General features: G+C 34.5%; 1 protein-coding gene across 1 annotated transcript in view; it reads right to left on the reverse strand.

Annotated features, from left to right (window-relative positions):
* The window catches only part of LOC120631885, a 262,285-nt gene that overhangs the window by 170,648 nt on the left and 72,824 nt on the right, over window positions 1-18,813 (reverse strand). The window contains exon 3 of the mRNA XM_039901547.1: window positions 13,103-13,143. The gene's annotated coding sequence lies outside the window, so the exon portion shown is untranslated. The remainder of the gene's footprint in view (window positions 1-13,102; window positions 13,144-18,813) is intronic.

The raw sequence follows: 18,813 nt of genomic DNA on the forward strand, positions 1-18,813 counted from the left end.
TAGCGGATGTTTTAAGCAGAAATATTATTTAAAATATATTTCATTTTTGAGATTCTCATACAGATAATAATTATTATTGTTTTTATACTATAAAATTTATTGTTATTATAATTTAATGCAGACAAAAAACAACCTCAATAATGGACGGTTTTCCAATATTCATTTATTTTAAATAGGCCTGAAACAAACAATTTTGAAACGAAAATTCTGCCTTCTCACGACAAGAAGAAGCTGGCAAGAGGTCCAGCAGTGGTAACAAATTTATAATCATTATTCTGTCTTGCCGAAGTTGAAAGCGGCGCGTTGTGCTACCAAGCAATCTTCATCATCATCATCATCATCATCAATATCATTATGATCTCAAACACAAGACGACATACATTACTTTCCACGAAATCTTGTCGCTATGAAATTCACCATTTGTGTCGTAGTATTTTTGCTGTGTGTGTGACGCCAGATCAGAAAACAGCTGTTGTCACCACCCCATCTTTTTCAGCGGGTGTCGTACATGGTGACTAAGGGAACATAAATGAAACGGGCAGCAGCGTTCTCAGTTGTACGACTACCATCTACCCATGCGCCCAGTGTGGTGATTATTGGCAAAACCTCCCATTGAAAGATACCTTTGGTCCAGCAGTAGATTGCTATAGGCTGATGGATGGAAAGTAGTAAGTAATAAAATTGTTTTAACACATTGTATAATATTATGGGATATTGATAATAATAAACTGATGGTCACACTACATGTCGGTCTGAGTGCAAATTACAAGAGTACCCGCTGACAAAGAGTCAATCGCCGCCGAAACCAGTGTAATTGTGTCCAGTTCTTGCCCAGTGCTCACTGGTCAAGCATTGTTTAATATGTTAATCAGTTTCGGAAATTATCACAACTTATGCCACTCTACTGGCTGCTACCCAAGTAGCGGGAACCGTTTATAGTAAGAGTTAAAATGCAATACCACTGTTTAATGGCTCAGTAGGTACTGTTCTCAATCAGTGGCGTGCAAAGCCCTTGGACCCAGGTTATACACAAGGTGTTTAGCACAAACATAAAGTAAAATTAAAATTGAGGTTTTAGGTAAGAATGTCGGTTCTTAATCAACGTGATATTTTTGATTGATTTAATACTATCGTCTATCTAATGCAAATTGAATAAAAGTACATATATATACCCTGACCTAGAAATGTGGTGGCTCACTAGATGGCGTTTTCATATTTTTTTTGTTCGTGTATTTTTACTACAAAACTTTAATGTTCCTATCTGAAGGCTCTATAAGACTCGGAGGGTAAGGGTATGCACTGATTATTTGCATATATACAATGTACGCTACTGTTCTCAAACAATCGTGTACTTATAGGTAATATGGAGTCCTATACAAAACCTAAAAGTAAAATATACGTTTATCACGTTTCACAATATTAACTTCATCCGCATAAATCCGCATAAATTCTAATAACTAAATTCCAATAGTAACTGCGTGCGGCGGTGTTACCTGTGGTAAATAAGCCGGTGGGTTGCTTTTTTAGGACGTTAAGTAAGTAAAATACGAATGTTGAAAATTTTCCATTTCTTCAATATCGACGTTACTTTCCGTGTTTTATATTTACTCTTGGCCAAAACTCAAGTTGTTTATTAACTTATTAAGGGCGTAAAGGAAGCGCAAACGAATACACACGAATACACACTTTCGCATTTATAATATGGATAAACTTGAACAACCCACCGTATCGCATCGAACGGGTTTTTAATTCCTTGTCGCCTAAGGAAAAGCCAAACTGCAGCGTCCAGTCTGAAGATATCACAGACAAAAGCACCAAACCTCCCTTTTGGGGGCTAGGAAGTCTATCAATACAAACTTGTCTAGCGCGCTGGACTATGGCCTAATCCTTTATGTCTCTGAAAGGAAACCCGTGCCCTGTAGTATGCCAACGAATATTTGGAATAGTGTTTTATATCGCCTTCGCACTGCGTCGCACGCACTTGCTATGGGATGTTTTTAATGCACCGTTTTTTTGGGAAATTATATTAACTAAGTCGATGATGTAGGAATGATAATACACCACGTTGATGTCAAATCAAATATTCTAAACCAGTAAAAGTTTTATTACTCTCATAATAACCTTCCTAATCATGAGTCGTAAATTTAGTTGCATCGTTGAATAAATCGGTTTGCCTGTCATCAGCCTTCAATCAATCGGATCTTAATCGTCAAATTAATAATTTTGGTATACATAAAAAATTCTCACACTATCCAATATTATTTTAATCTACACGCAATTCATATTCAAAACTAAAAATTCAATTTTAAATTTTAATTTAAATTGCGTGTAGAATTTGAATTTAAAATTAATAATTCTTGTATGCATAGTAATGTCTTGCACTATGATATATTATTTCGTTTATTTGTTTGTATGGTTACTATCCATCTTTATCCATAACCTTTTTTAAGCTCAACCGTAGAATCAAATCTTATCAAATCATCAATTTATAACCTTAAAAATTACCAAAAAATAAAAATTGCCAAAATTACCTTAGGAATAAAAAAGATTTCTCTACCTTTCGCAGAAGATATGCAGATGACACTAATTTATGACCACCTTATGGGATTTTATGGTTGCAACAGTTTTCTTTTACTTCATTTTTTAAAGAATTTAACAAGCCTCAATTTGGTTTTATTTTAAGGGGTTTTCGTACTAGAAGAGGACTGTATTACTAAGTCTCCAATGTTGGTCTGCCCGTCTGGTCACTCCGTTACTGTGTTACTGTATTATAGAAAGGCTAAGAAACATAGTTTCGTTTTTTATATTAGTATAAATGTAGTTGAGTATATTTGACGACCTCCCTGGTGCAGTAGGTCCCGGGTTTGATTTCTGGCAGGGGCAATTTACCAATTATTTATAAATTTACTCAAGTCAGGTCTGCTGGGAGGCTTTGGCCGTGGCTAGTTACCACCGTAACGACAAAGACGTGCAACCAAGCGATTTAGTGTTCCGGTGCGAACCGGTGTCGTGAAGAAACCGATTAGACTACCATACTTCCTATCCGGGTTCCTGTCACTTGCCACTAGGTAGGATTCCAGTCAAGGGCTAACGTGTAGAGGAATGAAGAAAATGTATGGAACAACTTCAATATTTAACTTCCCACAAATAATATTAAACCTTTTTAATAAAATTCATTATACAAACTAATTTAATTATACGGCCGCCATCAGATTGGCTTTCAATTATTTCGAAGGCAACTTCATCTCAAGCAATTTATCAAAGGATAAACTAATAATTGTATCAGCAAAAGCTGATAAGGTTACTTTGGCGTTCGTCGGTTTTTCTCCGTCATTTTAAAGAGACTTCAAACGAAGGCGTAGTTTTACTCTTTTTATCGTTCCCAAAGTCGTTTTTATCAACGGCCCTAAGTGCAGTGGTAAGTTTTTTGGTCTTATGAGTCCTGGCTTTGATCCGATCCGGCCGAGCAGTTTAGGACTCTATGATTTCTGAGTTTTCTCTTTACTGGTCTGGTTTGAGGCTTTTGCCGTGGCTAGTTACCCTACTACGAAGACGTGCTAAGCGTTAGCGTTAGCGTTCCGGTACGATGTTGCGTATTAAATCCATTACGGGTAACTTTCTGCTTGGTCATGTGGGCTTCAACTCACTGGAAACAAGACGAGCTTATGACCAGCTCGTTACTGTTTGTAAGATTCTTACTGGGAAGATAGACTGTCCAGAGCTTCATAGCAAGTTCTGCCGCTTATCTGCTCCTAGTAATTACTGTCAATTACGTCTGTGTCGCCAACGCAAATGTTTCGCCGTCCCGTCTTGCAGCACAGTGTCCCGCGTTTGATCTTCCATTCCTCGCAGTCTTTCGGCGCTAAATATACTCCTGACGGAGTCACCTCACTGTGACATATTTGCGGATCCTTGGAACACCGTTTGTAATCATTGCCATATTACATTTCTCACAGTACTGTGAGAAATGTAATATGGCAATGTAAATAGCACCATGTTTTTGGCTTAACTATTTTTTGATTTTTTGAGAAGATAGTATCATTACTATTAGGTAAAACTATTGTAAAGTTGATTGAATTGTTGTAATTATGTTTTTGTTTCTGTTTTTATTTTTGTATTTTCTTTTTTTTTTTGTTCTCGTTTTAATCTACTATGTTTTTAATTAGTGTAATTGGTGTTAACCGTACTAATTGAATTAAAAGAAAATAAATAAATGAATAAAATAAAATACATAAACTTTCGGATGAAAGTGTATCAACACATAATATACTCTTTTATAGAAATATAACGTATAATATTTAAAGTAATTGATCAACCCCTTTTTATAATTTTGTGAATGACAACATACTGAAGATGAACGCTTTAAAACATAGGTATAATAATTTATTCATATAAATTACACGCAGGCCTTATAATTTGATCTTCTTATAACGGGTCAATCTGAGTAACTACTGAAGTAAACAAAAAAATATTATAAACTACACCCTAGAGAATTATTTTAGGTTTTGGAATTACTATGTTCTTATATTCCGAAGTTCATAGGGCTTGGACAAAATTTTCACTTTACTATAACATTGCTTAATACGCTAGGTGCGTAACTTAGGAAAGTTAGAGGTGCGTGCTTGGATTCGAACTCGGCCCCCGAAAGTGATATCGACGTCCTACCCACTGAGCTATCACCGCCTCTTTCTCTTCACGTGCCTATTAATATATCTACAGATATTTGTATACACAAAGATTACGTGGTCGAAAACCCAATTAATATAATCGTGGTGGGCTAAACCAAAAACAAAGATATTCAATATCATTAATACATTCAAGAGTTAATCTTAACTTTACGCTCGGTTTACACAACCGGATTGATACAAAATTAACTGTTATTGTCGAAGTAATCGGATTTCTCATTGAAAGGTACAGTCAGCGGCATAATCTACATAAGCTACCATATAATTGCTTAGCTCATCAGAGTAGTTATAATAAAATGATAAAACTTCTATTCATTTTTAAATAAACGGAATGATGTCTTATATATGATGTATGTTCTTTTTTTTCAAAACATTTTTTTGAATAACTCCTTATATTCACGGGAAAATAGTTTGCCTAAAACTTGACTAATTGGACTTGTGCTTTGTTGTCAGCGAAATAATGTTAAACAGAATTTTCTTTTTCTTTTAAAAGCCATTGTATAGCGAAGAGAAGAGATGTTCGTGGGGTAAATAAATGTAGAAGGCTTGTTCTATTAAGTTTGAGATACGATCTTTGTGTTGTCCTAACTTTCGTAGAGCAATGAAGGCGCGGGTTGTGACGAAAAGTAGTATAGAAGATTTTCCTTACCGAAAAAATGCGCAGTTTCATATGGGATGAGCCAGTAATTTTCCGACACCTTAGGATATTCATCCTAAAACTTAAGATATTAAAGTCCCTTTTTGTCTGTTGAGACAAGCTCAGAAAGTTTCCAAATTGCCCCTGCCAGAAATCGAACCTAAAACCACATCGCTCACCTCTGCGCCAGGGACGTCGTCCGAGTTTTGCCACTCGCAAGTAATAATGTGGTGCTCGAGCCGAAGACGTGTAATTTACTATTTCGTTTGTCTACTATAAAGCATATGTAAGATGCTTAATCCCTTTGTTATGATAGCCTATTTACAAGGCTGATGAGTAATTGTGGTTTTGAGGATTTTAGTTACAATTTTATAACTAAGATATAGACTTAACACAGTCTTGAACTATGATTTCACTTCGTTCTCGTGATCTTCTTACGTAGCACTAACACTAATTACACTAGCTTCGCTAGTTATGACTAGCGTACACGATTTATTTATTATTTATCACTTATGAAACTATTTATAAAATTAATGCCCGTTTTCACTATATAAGAACAAGGCAATGCCTAAATAAGTAACGCCTAATCTAAGAAGATTCCTAGGTATACAACAATCGTTCACCAAAAGTTATGACCTAAGAGTTGGTGAATAGTTTTTTTGTAGTTATACTTCTTTTGGAGCGTCGTTATTGTTAGTGTCGTTTTTTCTTAAAACGTAGAATGAGGCGAAAAATAATTTTTTTGAAAAGATTTTTATCTTGTTACGCCAAAGAAGTAATACTAACGCGTGTACATAAGTACACACATGTTTTTTGTTTCTATATAAATTGCCTCAATCATGAGGCATTCGATATAGGCGATGCCAAGGTTTAGTGAAAACGGGCATTAATTACACTGGGCACTACAGGGCACTGGAATGGCGACTCCGTACCGGAAAACGAAGCGTGTGTCGGCCCTCAACGAGGTGGACAGACATCAAACGAGTCACTGGGAGCTGTTGGAAACTATCGGCACAGGATCGTGGATGTTTAATCTCGCTAAAAAAGACCAGCAGTGGACGTTAACAGGTTGAAGTTTTGATGGTTATGATGAAACAGAATTTTAAATTCGAAAAAAGTATCTAGTTTTTATGATACTGACTGTACAATGATTATAGATAACTATCATCTTATTGGATGTTTGCTTATAAGATTAATGTTTCGATGCCGTTTATTTATAAATTAACGTTTATTATCCGAAGTGCTTTACAAGTTATAACATGTTGCTTACTTAGTTGTCCATGGGTTCGATTCCCACGACTGAAAAATGTTTGTGTGATGAACATGAATGTTTTTCTAGAGTAGTATCTGTAGTGTATTTATATATTTAATTAATATGACAAATGATATACTAGGTGTATTGCGCACTATGAGAAGCATTTTTTTTATTTATTTATTCTGGTTTTCTTAGAAATTTCCTAATCAAATAAAATCAGGTGTGATTGCAGCCAAAAGCAAATACTATGAGATCATAATTTTCAACAAGGGCTATTCAAGTCTGGGCAAATCCCTCCTCTCCCATAGGACACAGGGAATTTACCCACGACGTTGCCCCAATGAGGGTTTTAGCGCTACCATAAGTATATCGCTTGGCTAATATTTTTGGCCTTAGAGTTGTTTCGGTTTTTTCAAACACGTGGGATCAATCCGTTTCTAAAAAGTACCTACCTACCTACCTACCTATTTCCTTGCGCTTTTTTGTGGAAATCTGTTCCTTTGCTTGGAAGTGAGAGACAAAAACTATTGGATTCGAGACTTATTATTGAAGTATTGATGACTTAGACATAAATTTCTTTGGTGTCTTAATCTCAAACTATTATTAGAAAATTATTATGCTTAGCCGGGACACAAACACATGTCTCCTCTCCTGATGGCGCAGCGAGGAGGACCATTCGTAGGTCCTCTGTCTCTAATGCAGGTGAGATATAATAATCAGATAGGATAATCGGACAGCTTCACTTTCTCTTCGAGGCAAAAGTAAGAAAACAATTTCCTAACTCTGGTGCCTTCTGGGAATTTCTAGAATAATCTCAATGCACTATAGTTGAAGGAGCCTACCACTAGATCAAAAAGGAGGTGATTTATTTACGGAGTGTCAAAACAAAAACTCAAGCGCCGCCGGTACGAAAGCACTGTGTACAAAAACAAACTGAAAAACGAATATTATCACATTTGTTACCAATTATAGCGTTGAAATACACACTGAGAATCGTTCCTCGACTCGGATGTCTGTCTGTGTTGTAATTAATAACTTCTGAACGCCCTCACTCAACACATGTACGGGTTGGCTTAAAGATTTATTGTATTCAATGGTTTTCTTAAACCTTGTTTCAGGTTAATTTTGATCCCATTTCTGATATTAAAACATGTTCTCCGTTCAAATTGCACGTCATTCATTGATTGCTAAAGTTTTGTGATCCCATAGGATAAATTGTTAGCAATTTTATTGTACACAACGATTGACACTGAACTTATTTCAAGGCTATTCCGCGGGTCTAAAATAGTGATGTCCTTAATCACATAAAATGGAGTCAAAAGCAATTCATTTAGACCTGCCAATTTCCGCGAATAACAGAGTTGTGTTCTACTGTTTCCAAAAGCTTCTTTTGATGGCTTTTCTTCTTAAAATGAAGATTTTGACATTTCCAATTCTTATCTAGGTTAAGTTGTTTTGCAGCGTTATAGTGACCTCTATCTAGTCTCTGACATGTTTGCATACTTGTGATGGCCATTTTCTTCACTGTAACATAAAAATACAACTTTCTTTTAGCTTCACCTCGTCTTTTATAACTAAACAGCGGGCGAACGAGCAAGCGGATCGACTAATATTTTATTAATACCATCCATAAACATCTGCAAGCAACGCCAGAGGAGCCACCAATGCATTGCTATATAATTGATTTGGATTTTTTTTATCAATCGCTAGAACAACTCCATCTCCATTCCTGAATCGTAATTTGAAGCACAATTGATGGAAGATTGCTCCACAATTTACAAGTCCTTGGCAGATATTGTCCGGTTAAAGTTGAATCCAGGTGAAGGTGAAATTAGAAAAGGGTTGATTGAAAAAAGGAAAGGCAAAAAAATCATCAGAACACTCCAGATCAGTCGATATAACACATGGAGGGAGTTGACGTCTCTTCGTTGCTTCAGAAACACCTTGGAGGTGTAAGTCAATTTGTGAATATCAAGAAGTCGAACTGTCCACTTTTGTGTCCGGGCAAATGGAGAATTGAGACGACGAGAAAAGAAATAAAGCCACTTAAAATATTTTTGGCCGAAAGTTTACTTGAAATTCCGAGCTGCGATAGGATAGACACGTTTCTTCACTTGGCATTCCACGTTGTTCACTGCATTTTACGCTTTAAGATGTGAAGTGTCAAGATAAATAAAATAGGAAGAGCGTGCTAAAAAAATATGGGGAATGGAAGGCCCAGGTATTCAAATATTCACTGCAATACCCACAATGTTCAGGATGGCACTTAGATCTTTCATTAATTAACAGTATTATTGAAGCTAAATACCTAGTTTCTTATCAGTAATCATTTATTCTCATAACTATTATTCTTCCTTCCTATTAAAGTATTCATTTTATAAAAGAAATCTTTAAAGCCCACCAGAGCAGTGTTGTGGGTCTGTACTCTATAAACCTGACTTCCCAAGGAGTGAAATAAAACAACTGGACTGACTCTAATACTGTATATTAAGCTTCTCTATAATTCATATTACTTGTTACCTTCAAATGACTCTACTACCAGTTCGGAATGCTGTCTTCGGCAGAGAAGACCACTGGCAAGAAACTCTACCGTTGCTCTTTTATTCAATCAATTAAAACAAGACTTATAAACACAATTACAACATTATCATATGTTATAACGCTAGGCCCTTTGATACAAGACATATAAGACAGGTCAAACATAACTACTATGATCACTTATAACATCAGGACTTTTGGAACAAATTGTTTGTATAGATCAACCTATGCTGCATAAGCTATCTGTATGAAATAATGCTAGGGCTCCATATATGATACCTGAATAACCCAAAGGATATAAGAGATATACTTATCTGATGCTACATCAGGTACAACCATAGTACTAACAACTTTTAACAACTTATCTCAACTCCATCACCAGTATATACGACTCTTGTTTTGCCACAACAATATTTCGTTAAGTATGTCGTTTCCATTATAAATCATCTGTTCCCAATTTGTAACGTTCTATCCACAATACTTTACTTAATCTTCTATTCTCAATTCATTAATTTAAATCCGTCCTCACTTTTTCTTTGCCGCCAATCTAACTTGTCAAACTCGCGTCTCCCGCCATAGATCCTATACTTTTATTTGACAGTTTACTAAAGTCCTTTATTCTATTTTCAATACATTATCAATGAGTATACAAACTATTATTTGTTGATATATTTAATATAATCATCGGGTTTATCATAGATAAAGTGCTGTAATTCCCTATTTCCTAACAAGCGCAAGAGAAAGAAGGAGATTTTCAGGTTTAGGTAACTTTGTTATAATTTTACTAGCTGAGGCCTGCGGCTTCTCTCGCGTTTGTGTAAAATTTAAAAATCTAACCAGTCAGTTACATGTTACACTCAAATGAGCAAAAGTCATGCGGCTAGTTACATGCTGGAAGCCCACTTTGAAGGCTTAAAGATATTGTTCCAACTCTAGGGATTAGAACTTTTTTTGGATATGGATATAGGATTTACTTACCTTATTTCCTTCTTTTGTACCATAGATAGTGTGTATGTAGAATGTCATGATGATCGGATGTTGATGTTGAGACGCTAACCTTGAGAGGTTAAGCAAATGTGAAGAACATACACATTTATAATATTAGTAGGCATTCGTGAACCAAGTCTAAGTAATTAGAAAGATTTATATTAAATTAATAAACATACAATACTATCGGTCTATATCAAGAAAAATAAATATTATGTCCATTTTCTATTTTTAACCTATCTGTAATCTATAGTTTATTACTTACTTGGTTACGTTGTTATTGTCAAAAATTAGCCATTAAATTTTTAACAAATAACAACTTAGCTTAGTAACTTATCAAGAGATTACAGATAGATTGACGTATGAAACAAACGATATTATTTCGTAGTGGGCTATTATATAGACTATGGCGCGTTTAATTAAAACTTACCTAACTTTAGTTTTAAGTTATCACCATAATGGGAACATATATATATTAATATTCATAGGTAGGTAGGTACACATGTGCGCCTGTGTAAGGCGCACATGTATACAGAATTTTTGTATTTTGAATTTAATCAGCTACTTATTTAAATCATCTTTAAGTTGCCTTTGAGCTTGATAAAAAAAATCATCAGTGTTGGACGACAAAAGCCATCATACGTATATACGGTTAAACATAATATAATACTCATTTATGTGAGCGACTCCTGTCTGCTGTTCAATTAACTTACCCCTTCTGGTCACTGACAAATATTGACCTTAGGTTAAAGTAAACGGCAATATTGACCACTAATGCGAAGCCGAGTCTTAATTAAAAAAGCGAGCCGCACCTTACAAACGCCCATAAAAATAATATTGTTAAAATACCAAACCTGCACTCCATTTTTTCTTGAACTTGAATGTATAAAGAATAGAATGTAAACAATCTTTAAATTAATATCTGCTTCACCTACATAATACTTTAGTATTGAAGCAGTGATTGGGTAGGAGCTCGACTTCACTTTCGGGGGGCCGAGTTCGAATCCCAGCATGCACTTCTAACTTTTCTAAAACATGTGCGTTTTAAGTTATTAAAATATCTCTTGCTTCAACGATATTGGATAACATCGTCAGGAAACCTGTATTCTTGGGAGTTCTACATAATGTTCTTAAATGTGTGTGGAGTCCACCAATCTACTCCAGCCTGAACCCCTTCTCATTGTGGGAGGAGACCCGTGCTCTATAGTGGGCCGGTTATGAGTTGGTGTGATGATGATGATGTTGGTGATAAAGTACGTAGGTATATTTTAAAAATATATCAAAGAATTATAAAATAAATACATATAATATAAATTAAATATACCACTGAATTTCAATATACTGTACATTATTCTACTATTTACCCTTAAAACATAAGAATTGTTTCATAATTTGTCCATACGTTCGACAGCCACAAACAGACACACACACACACACCCATACGTTTTCAATAGAAACAACTAATAACTATAAATCCTCAGCCCGACCCGGAAATAGAATCTAGAGCCCCGTGATCCATACCTACCTACTTTAACATTTGGACCACGTGGTCAAAGAGGCAGTTACAAGTGGTGGTTTACTCATGTTTTTTGTTGCTGTGTAGTAGAAACCTTAATGCGAACAAAAAACTAAACTCATTTGAGGGTGGCGACATACATCGGCATTATCAAAGATACCGCATATCCTCAGATAATGGCCGAAACGGTCAATATTTGGTCACCCATCAGCGACCACGTCGGAGTGGCTTCCGATCGATTTATTTGTACCTTTATAAAATGCTTTGTTTTCATTTAAAAGATGCCTCTAATAGAAAGTCTATTTTTGTTTCCTCTCTGAGTGTTTTTTTTTGAACAGCATGGTTCTTTTTATAGAAAAGTTTACGTTTAAAGGAAATGATGATAAGATAAATGGAAATAGCATTTTTCTGGAAAATCTCACAATGACATTTCAAATATCTGAATTCAGCCGTTGGGGCTAACTATAACTTAGTAAATTATAATGCAATTTTCAATACACGTTATCACAGGTACAGAAAGGATCATAAATTACCTTTCTTCGAGACAAGAGGAACTGTTCTCAAGGTATGGAAAAATATTCTCTTAGAAAAAGACAAACCGATTTTTTTTATAAAATCTACATTAACACGAGTGAAGCTGCACGAAAAAACTATTACAGGAAATCTTTACACCATACGCTCAAAAGCAGGTGCTTACAACTTTCAGGGCTAGTTAGAAAGATTTAAATCAGTAACAATCTACAAAATAGACTTCCCACAATAGGTTCACCGCCACCATTCCCATAATTAAAAATTCACAAGATGTCTCTTAAGGAAGCAGTCATAAATAATGAACCAGTTACACCAATCCCAATTTTCAAACTTCATTTTGCTCATTTAAAGTTACTCGATAAATCCTCAAACAAAATTGTACCTACAAATGTCTCAGTAAATAAAGATTAAACCATTTAATCAGACTGTCCTAGAGCTCGTTCTTGCTTTGTATAGCAAAAAGTTTTGACGTGACTTATATCTTGTGAAGTTTGTGTTAAATTAGGAGCACGGGAGTGTTTAGTAACGAGAAAGTAGGAAAACAAATTAATGTGTCTGAACTGAGATGGGTTTCAGAAAAATATTTGTCTAAACTTTGTAAATTCGCTGTTGGGAGATTTTGTGATTAAGGCGGCATTAAAAGGGACTATCTTAAGAGAGCTTTTACAATTGAATTGAAAGCGACCGCTTCGGTCAACGATATAAATAGCCAATAAAGAATGGGATGTCCAAACGTTCGACGACTTTATTTCTAAGTATTAATCATTAGGATAACTATGTTACTGAGGGCAATATCTTCAGTTATGTTTAAGACGTGCCAGGAATTGGTACGTTGGCTAAAACATAACCGAAGTTATTAATTTCAGTAAAGATTATGAATAATAATATTGATGTATGCATAATAAATACAAAAACGAACATCAAAAGGAATTCTAATATAATGTCATACATACGCGTAGTAAAGAGACAGATGAAATCCAAATCACGTACATACCTGCAACAATAACAAAAGATATCAGTTAAAATTCTGTCACACGTACTAGTCATATATTTATAGAATCACTTAATGTTAGATATTTAGTCTTTCGTGTCGCTTATCTATAAAAACATTAAAAATTGACAGTGCATTAGTATTATTGGAAGGATATTACCTTGTAAATGCGTGTAGGTGGAGATCAAAAGAAACGTTATGCGTTTCGGCTTACCATTTAAAGATAAGGGCGTGTTATGGAGACGCCTATACTCTAACGTAGAAAGATTACATTTTTATTTACTGCTCCAAAACGTTTGATAATCCATGTCTTAATTAACCAAGCGAGAGAATTCTCTTACTATGAATTCTACACTGATACTTTTAATCGAACAAACGTTTTATGCGTTTAGTCAAAATAAACTTTATCTCATGTACGAAAGGTTGAAATTCTAACCTAATAGGAATAATAGCTGCGATAGATGGAAGTAATAACGATATATCGATCGAGTTCATTGGTAGCGGATCCTTTACATGTGTTTTGTCGGTAATATCCATTAGCTTCGCGCTGATTTCAAGAGAAACATTTTTAATAATTCAAAGTGTGTTGGAAAACAAGAAAAAAATGTTATCTGGAAATCCCTCCATGATATATTTTAATGTCTCCATAAAATCCTTGGACTGAGGAATAAATTTAATAAGCCGTAGCTCCTTTATCTAAAATCGTACCATAAATCTGATCGGGATGTTTTTTAATTCAAATTTTAATACGTCGGCATAAAACAAACGGTCTGACAAACTTTTTGAATGGGATTTATTTGAAGGAAGTTGAATCAATCACGGCCAGTAATCCCGTAGGCCGTAAATAAAGTCGAACAAATGCCGATAAAGCCGACTTTTACGATCTGCCACCTCGTTTATTACGAAGTGTGTCAAGTCGAAACAAAAGTAAGGGAATTGTATTAACAAATCGAACCTCACTCAATAGTATTGTTGGTTACGTTTACGATTCCAAGCAATATACTCGTAAATGTATTGGGGCATAATGTCATTAAAATGTTCTATCGTTATCCGCTTATGGCCCGGTTTAGATTTATTTACGACGTTAACTATTTCAATCCGAACGATTGTATAGACGTAACTGGTTGTGCTTTTATAGAATTATTTATAGCGCCAACGTAAATCTTTGATTAACTTTTTTACCGATCTGGACCACTGGAAATTAATAAAGAAATATAATGCATACGCTGATTATTACAGTAAGTAAAAACTATGAATAAATAGATAATTTTATCCCACTTACTGATCCTGTGCAATTCTAACCTCATAGATAACTCTTGCAGCATCTTTTATAGGTAATACTTTGGGTTTTCTCTTTTCTTCCCACCCTGTATTGAAGCAAACAAAACAATCAAATCGATCCCGACATTTTTGGGAGAGAAACTCATCTGCTTGCTTGCTTGAAGTAATTTATTAAAACAACGAATGATTTGTCATGGTAATTTCCTCTGTCAGAAAACACAATCACAAAACAATGACTAACATGAACCACGTAACTAATTGCAAAACTAATCTATTCTATGTTAGATGAAAAAATTACAACTTCATTTCATGGTTGTTAAACATCTTTTCACTATGAATATTGAAATGTGAACATGTAATGCTAGGTCTTAATACTCGATGTTTTAAAGTTCTTTTGATCAAATTCAAATGGATGGTAAAAGGTACTCGTTGCCTTGAAGCTTGCCATTAGAAGCTTGTTCCACCGAGTTTATACTGATACATATAATACATGGTAAGCCCCACATAAATAACTGGTGATAGAATCGTATAAGTCAAAAGGAATAGTAGTTCAAGATGTTTTTGCAAATTATACTGAACTGCCATCAAAATACCAAGGTAAAATAAACAATTCTTCTCTTTCAATTTAAAATAAACTCAGTATTTAGCTGATTATTAAATACTATTTATTTGCTGTACTCGTTTTAATAAATGAATTAATTTTATATTTTCTACAATTTTAATAATATATTTAAAAATTTTTCACCATCATTATCATATCAACCCATTACCGGCCCATTACAGGGCTCGGGTCGCCTCCCACAATGAGAAGAGGTTAAGACCGTCGTCCACCACGCTGGCTCAGTCCGGATCGGTAGACTTCACAAACTTTTGAGAACATTATGGAGAACTATCAGATGTGCAGGTTTTATCACAACTTTTTCCTTCACCGTTGAAGCAAGTGATATATGAACTGCTTAAATCTCACATAACTAACAAAAGTTAGAGATGCATCCTGGGATTGGAACTCGCCCTCCCAGCAAGTGAAGTCTTCTGAAAGATATGATGGTATTTATACGCGTGATTACCACCTAGGGCTTAAACTACATGATGAAACCAACTAAAATTTGTGGTGACACAACGTTGAAAACATACTTACATCTACAACCTTGCTGGAGTAGCATGAATCTCTGTGGGGAGTCAATTATCTGTTAAAACACTTGACCTTGCGTTTTGACTTCTTATTCATTAAATAAAAGCATGTAAACGTATATTATTTAATTGTTATCTTCACAGAAAACACTGGTAAGAAATTATACAGTTGAGTTTAGATATGTTACTTTTATAATTAATTAGTATAAAGATTTCCAACATCAAGTGCCGTTATGAGAAACTTGAGTCTACGGCCTCTTCTCCGAGTTTTATGTGAGAATTTATTAATACGCTTTCGCGATTTATTTGTTCGCTATGTTGTACGATAAACTGTGGAAATAATTAACAATGACAAAACACTTGTACTTATATTCTAGCTTAGCATTAAATTGTGAATTTCTGGACGAAAATTTTTCGAAAATTGTCTACAAAGTACAAAAAAGGTTATTATTTGTTACATATAAAATAAAAGATACAATAGAGTAAACAAGGATTGGAAATGCTTGAACAGAGCCCACAAGCGTAGATAAAAACATCACATTGACATCTCGATCACGAGTAGAACACGGGTCGGAATCCGTATTGTCATGACGAAGATGTACAAGACCTGACAAGGTCATAGCTTACACAAGATTAATGTATATTGAAAGTTATTCCTTTAATTTCCAATTCTGTGGTCCTATGTTTAGCTGGTGTTCTTTTATGTATAGCAAAGACGTTCACGCCACGTCGTTTACTTGTAGAGAGTAATTCTGGTCAAAGTTGAGACATAAAAACTCGAGAACTCTTGGACAGTATATTTATAATTGTCATTATTGTGAGGTGAGATATTGATAATAATTATTATATTTCAAAACATAAAATTAAGGGTTCCGCATACAAAACCCTTATCCGAGGAATATCCTACAAGGGGCTCAGCGGAGTTCAACTTTCACGCAAGGTCTGTTAAAAAATCTATAGTTGTTAATATGTCTTTAATTAACCAAATTAAATTTACTTCTACAATGTTTTTTATAATAAAAGTAATAAAGTAAAATTCAAGGGAAAACTATAAATTTAGTAAGACAGTTTCCTGCGGTTTCATCATCATCAACATGGTTTGATGATGATTGTTTCCTCACGATGTTTTCCTTCGCCGTTTAAAGTAAGTGATATATTAATATTGGATAGAAGCAGGCGTTACTTTGCAGAAATCCATGATATATTATGAGAATTAAGCTTAATTTGCTATACTCCGCGAAAAGCAGGGGAATCTGTATGGTGTAATTTATAATATCTTCAATCCTTATACTCCACACCAAACAGATCTTCGGCAATGTACCGTCTACGCACGTTTCATAGTTTACATTAAAAACGCACTATTTTGTTTGACCTGCATCAATTACGAGTAATGCTGCATATTCTACGACTTTTTCAATAATTGCTACTACATAGCGTTAACTTTTATTTATCACTGTTTGGTAAAATTAGCTTTTCTTTGTGCTCTACAAATGTTAAACCAAGTATATTGGCCCGTTATTTAGTATTTCAATTCAGTATATTATTTTTTGTACGTCATTTCTCTTCCCCGAAATATTAAGCTCATTTCAGGACTATTTTCTGTGAGATTTGCCCAATAATATACTATTGCGTCAATTGGTGACGAAACAGCTTTGTAACTTCGTTTTCTACTCCATCATAGTTTCTGATATTGGCTTTTCGTTATGATACGTTCTTTATACAGTTTACATTGTGTATTAGAACATTTTAAGGCTTATGTAGAGCTTAATAAATAATGAAAACATCCTTATTATAGGAATAACAATTTTGGAAAACACATTTTTCATAATGCCGAAAAATTTCATCTCTGGAATTCTCTTTATAATTAGTATTTATTCAACGAAACATTTTTCGTAACGAAATGGTACTTTTTTCTCAGAAACCAAACAAACAAAATTTGGGGCATTTATTGAAAAATCTCAAAAAAAAAAAACTGGTTTTTAAAAAGGCGACCATCATTACCAAGAAAGCATTTTGATTGCGACGCGAGGTACGCTTTCGGAAAGTCCATTAGAAAAATTGCTGTTCAAGTTTTCGAGAGAATGTTAAGAGATGTTTGAGAAAAAGGAACAAGAATGCGAGGCCGAGGCGCAACAAAATGAAGAAATTAACTCGAAATCGGTGTAACAACGGGGAGATCACTTAATCGCCGCTCGTCAGGAACCGGTCTTTTTTTCGAGGTCATCGGGCGCTTTGGTACGGATACGATTGTTTTTGATGGGACTTAGCATGATTGTTTGACTTTAGACGTATTATGGGAAAGATGATTTACTCTGATAGTAATAATAGTTTAAATGAACGCATAATCACGACACAAAGATGCGTAATCATTTAGTACGACGATTAAAATGGATGAATTAGTATATTAAATGATAGTACAGATTAACGTACAAAGTTCAAAAGTATTCTTCGCGATTTTGTTATTCCTCTTATATTAGAGCGCAGTGCTCACGTCTGAGTGCTATTTTATATGGAAGCATTAGACTAGTAAAGTGTATGGATTTCGTAAAATTCACCACAGACTTAATTTTCTGTTGATTATCTCAACAGAAAATTAAGTCTATGTAACTAGACGTATGTTTCTAGTTGTGAATACGTTATTGTAATTTAAATTTAGGATTTAGCAATGAATAATAAAATATAATAATATTTTGGATAGCATTAGAACTTCATTTGTAACAAAACAGACAGAATAATTTATTATACGAAATATGAGGATTATTTCAAAACGTGTTTACTCAAAAATATCCACAGGGAAATAAGCACAGGGCTACCTCTAAATTCACACATGAAATTACAATATCAAAATTCCCAATACGAAATAATATTACGAATATAAAAGCTGCCTAGTATGTTGAGTGATGTATTTATTAGAAGGTTTCAAATTTATGTGGGAGTTATTTGTATTAGGATTGGCCTTTTAAAAAAAAATAAGACTTTGTTGGATACCTACAATCTATATAAGTGCTGATCTTTCATCAGATAGGTACATCCAAATACTAAATAATACCAGTTATCGTCTCCTTAAGTCGCATGGAATTGAAGGAATGTATGAGATTTGCTGCCAATTTCTTTGACAAAGATCTTTTAAATGAGATTTAGTTTCCCAGTAGTAACGAAGCAGATATTAATAGCTTCTAAATTGGCTCTGAGATTGGGGAATACAGAATGTAAAACATTCAACGATTGTTATAAACAGGTCGGCGGACTTTAGCGGTTTTA

The sequence above is a fragment of the Pararge aegeria genome, chromosome 19, assembly GCF_905163445.1.
Source record: "Pararge aegeria chromosome 19, ilParAegt1.1, whole genome shotgun sequence".
NCBI classification, from domain to species: Eukaryota; Metazoa; Arthropoda; class Insecta; order Lepidoptera; family Nymphalidae; genus Pararge; species Pararge aegeria.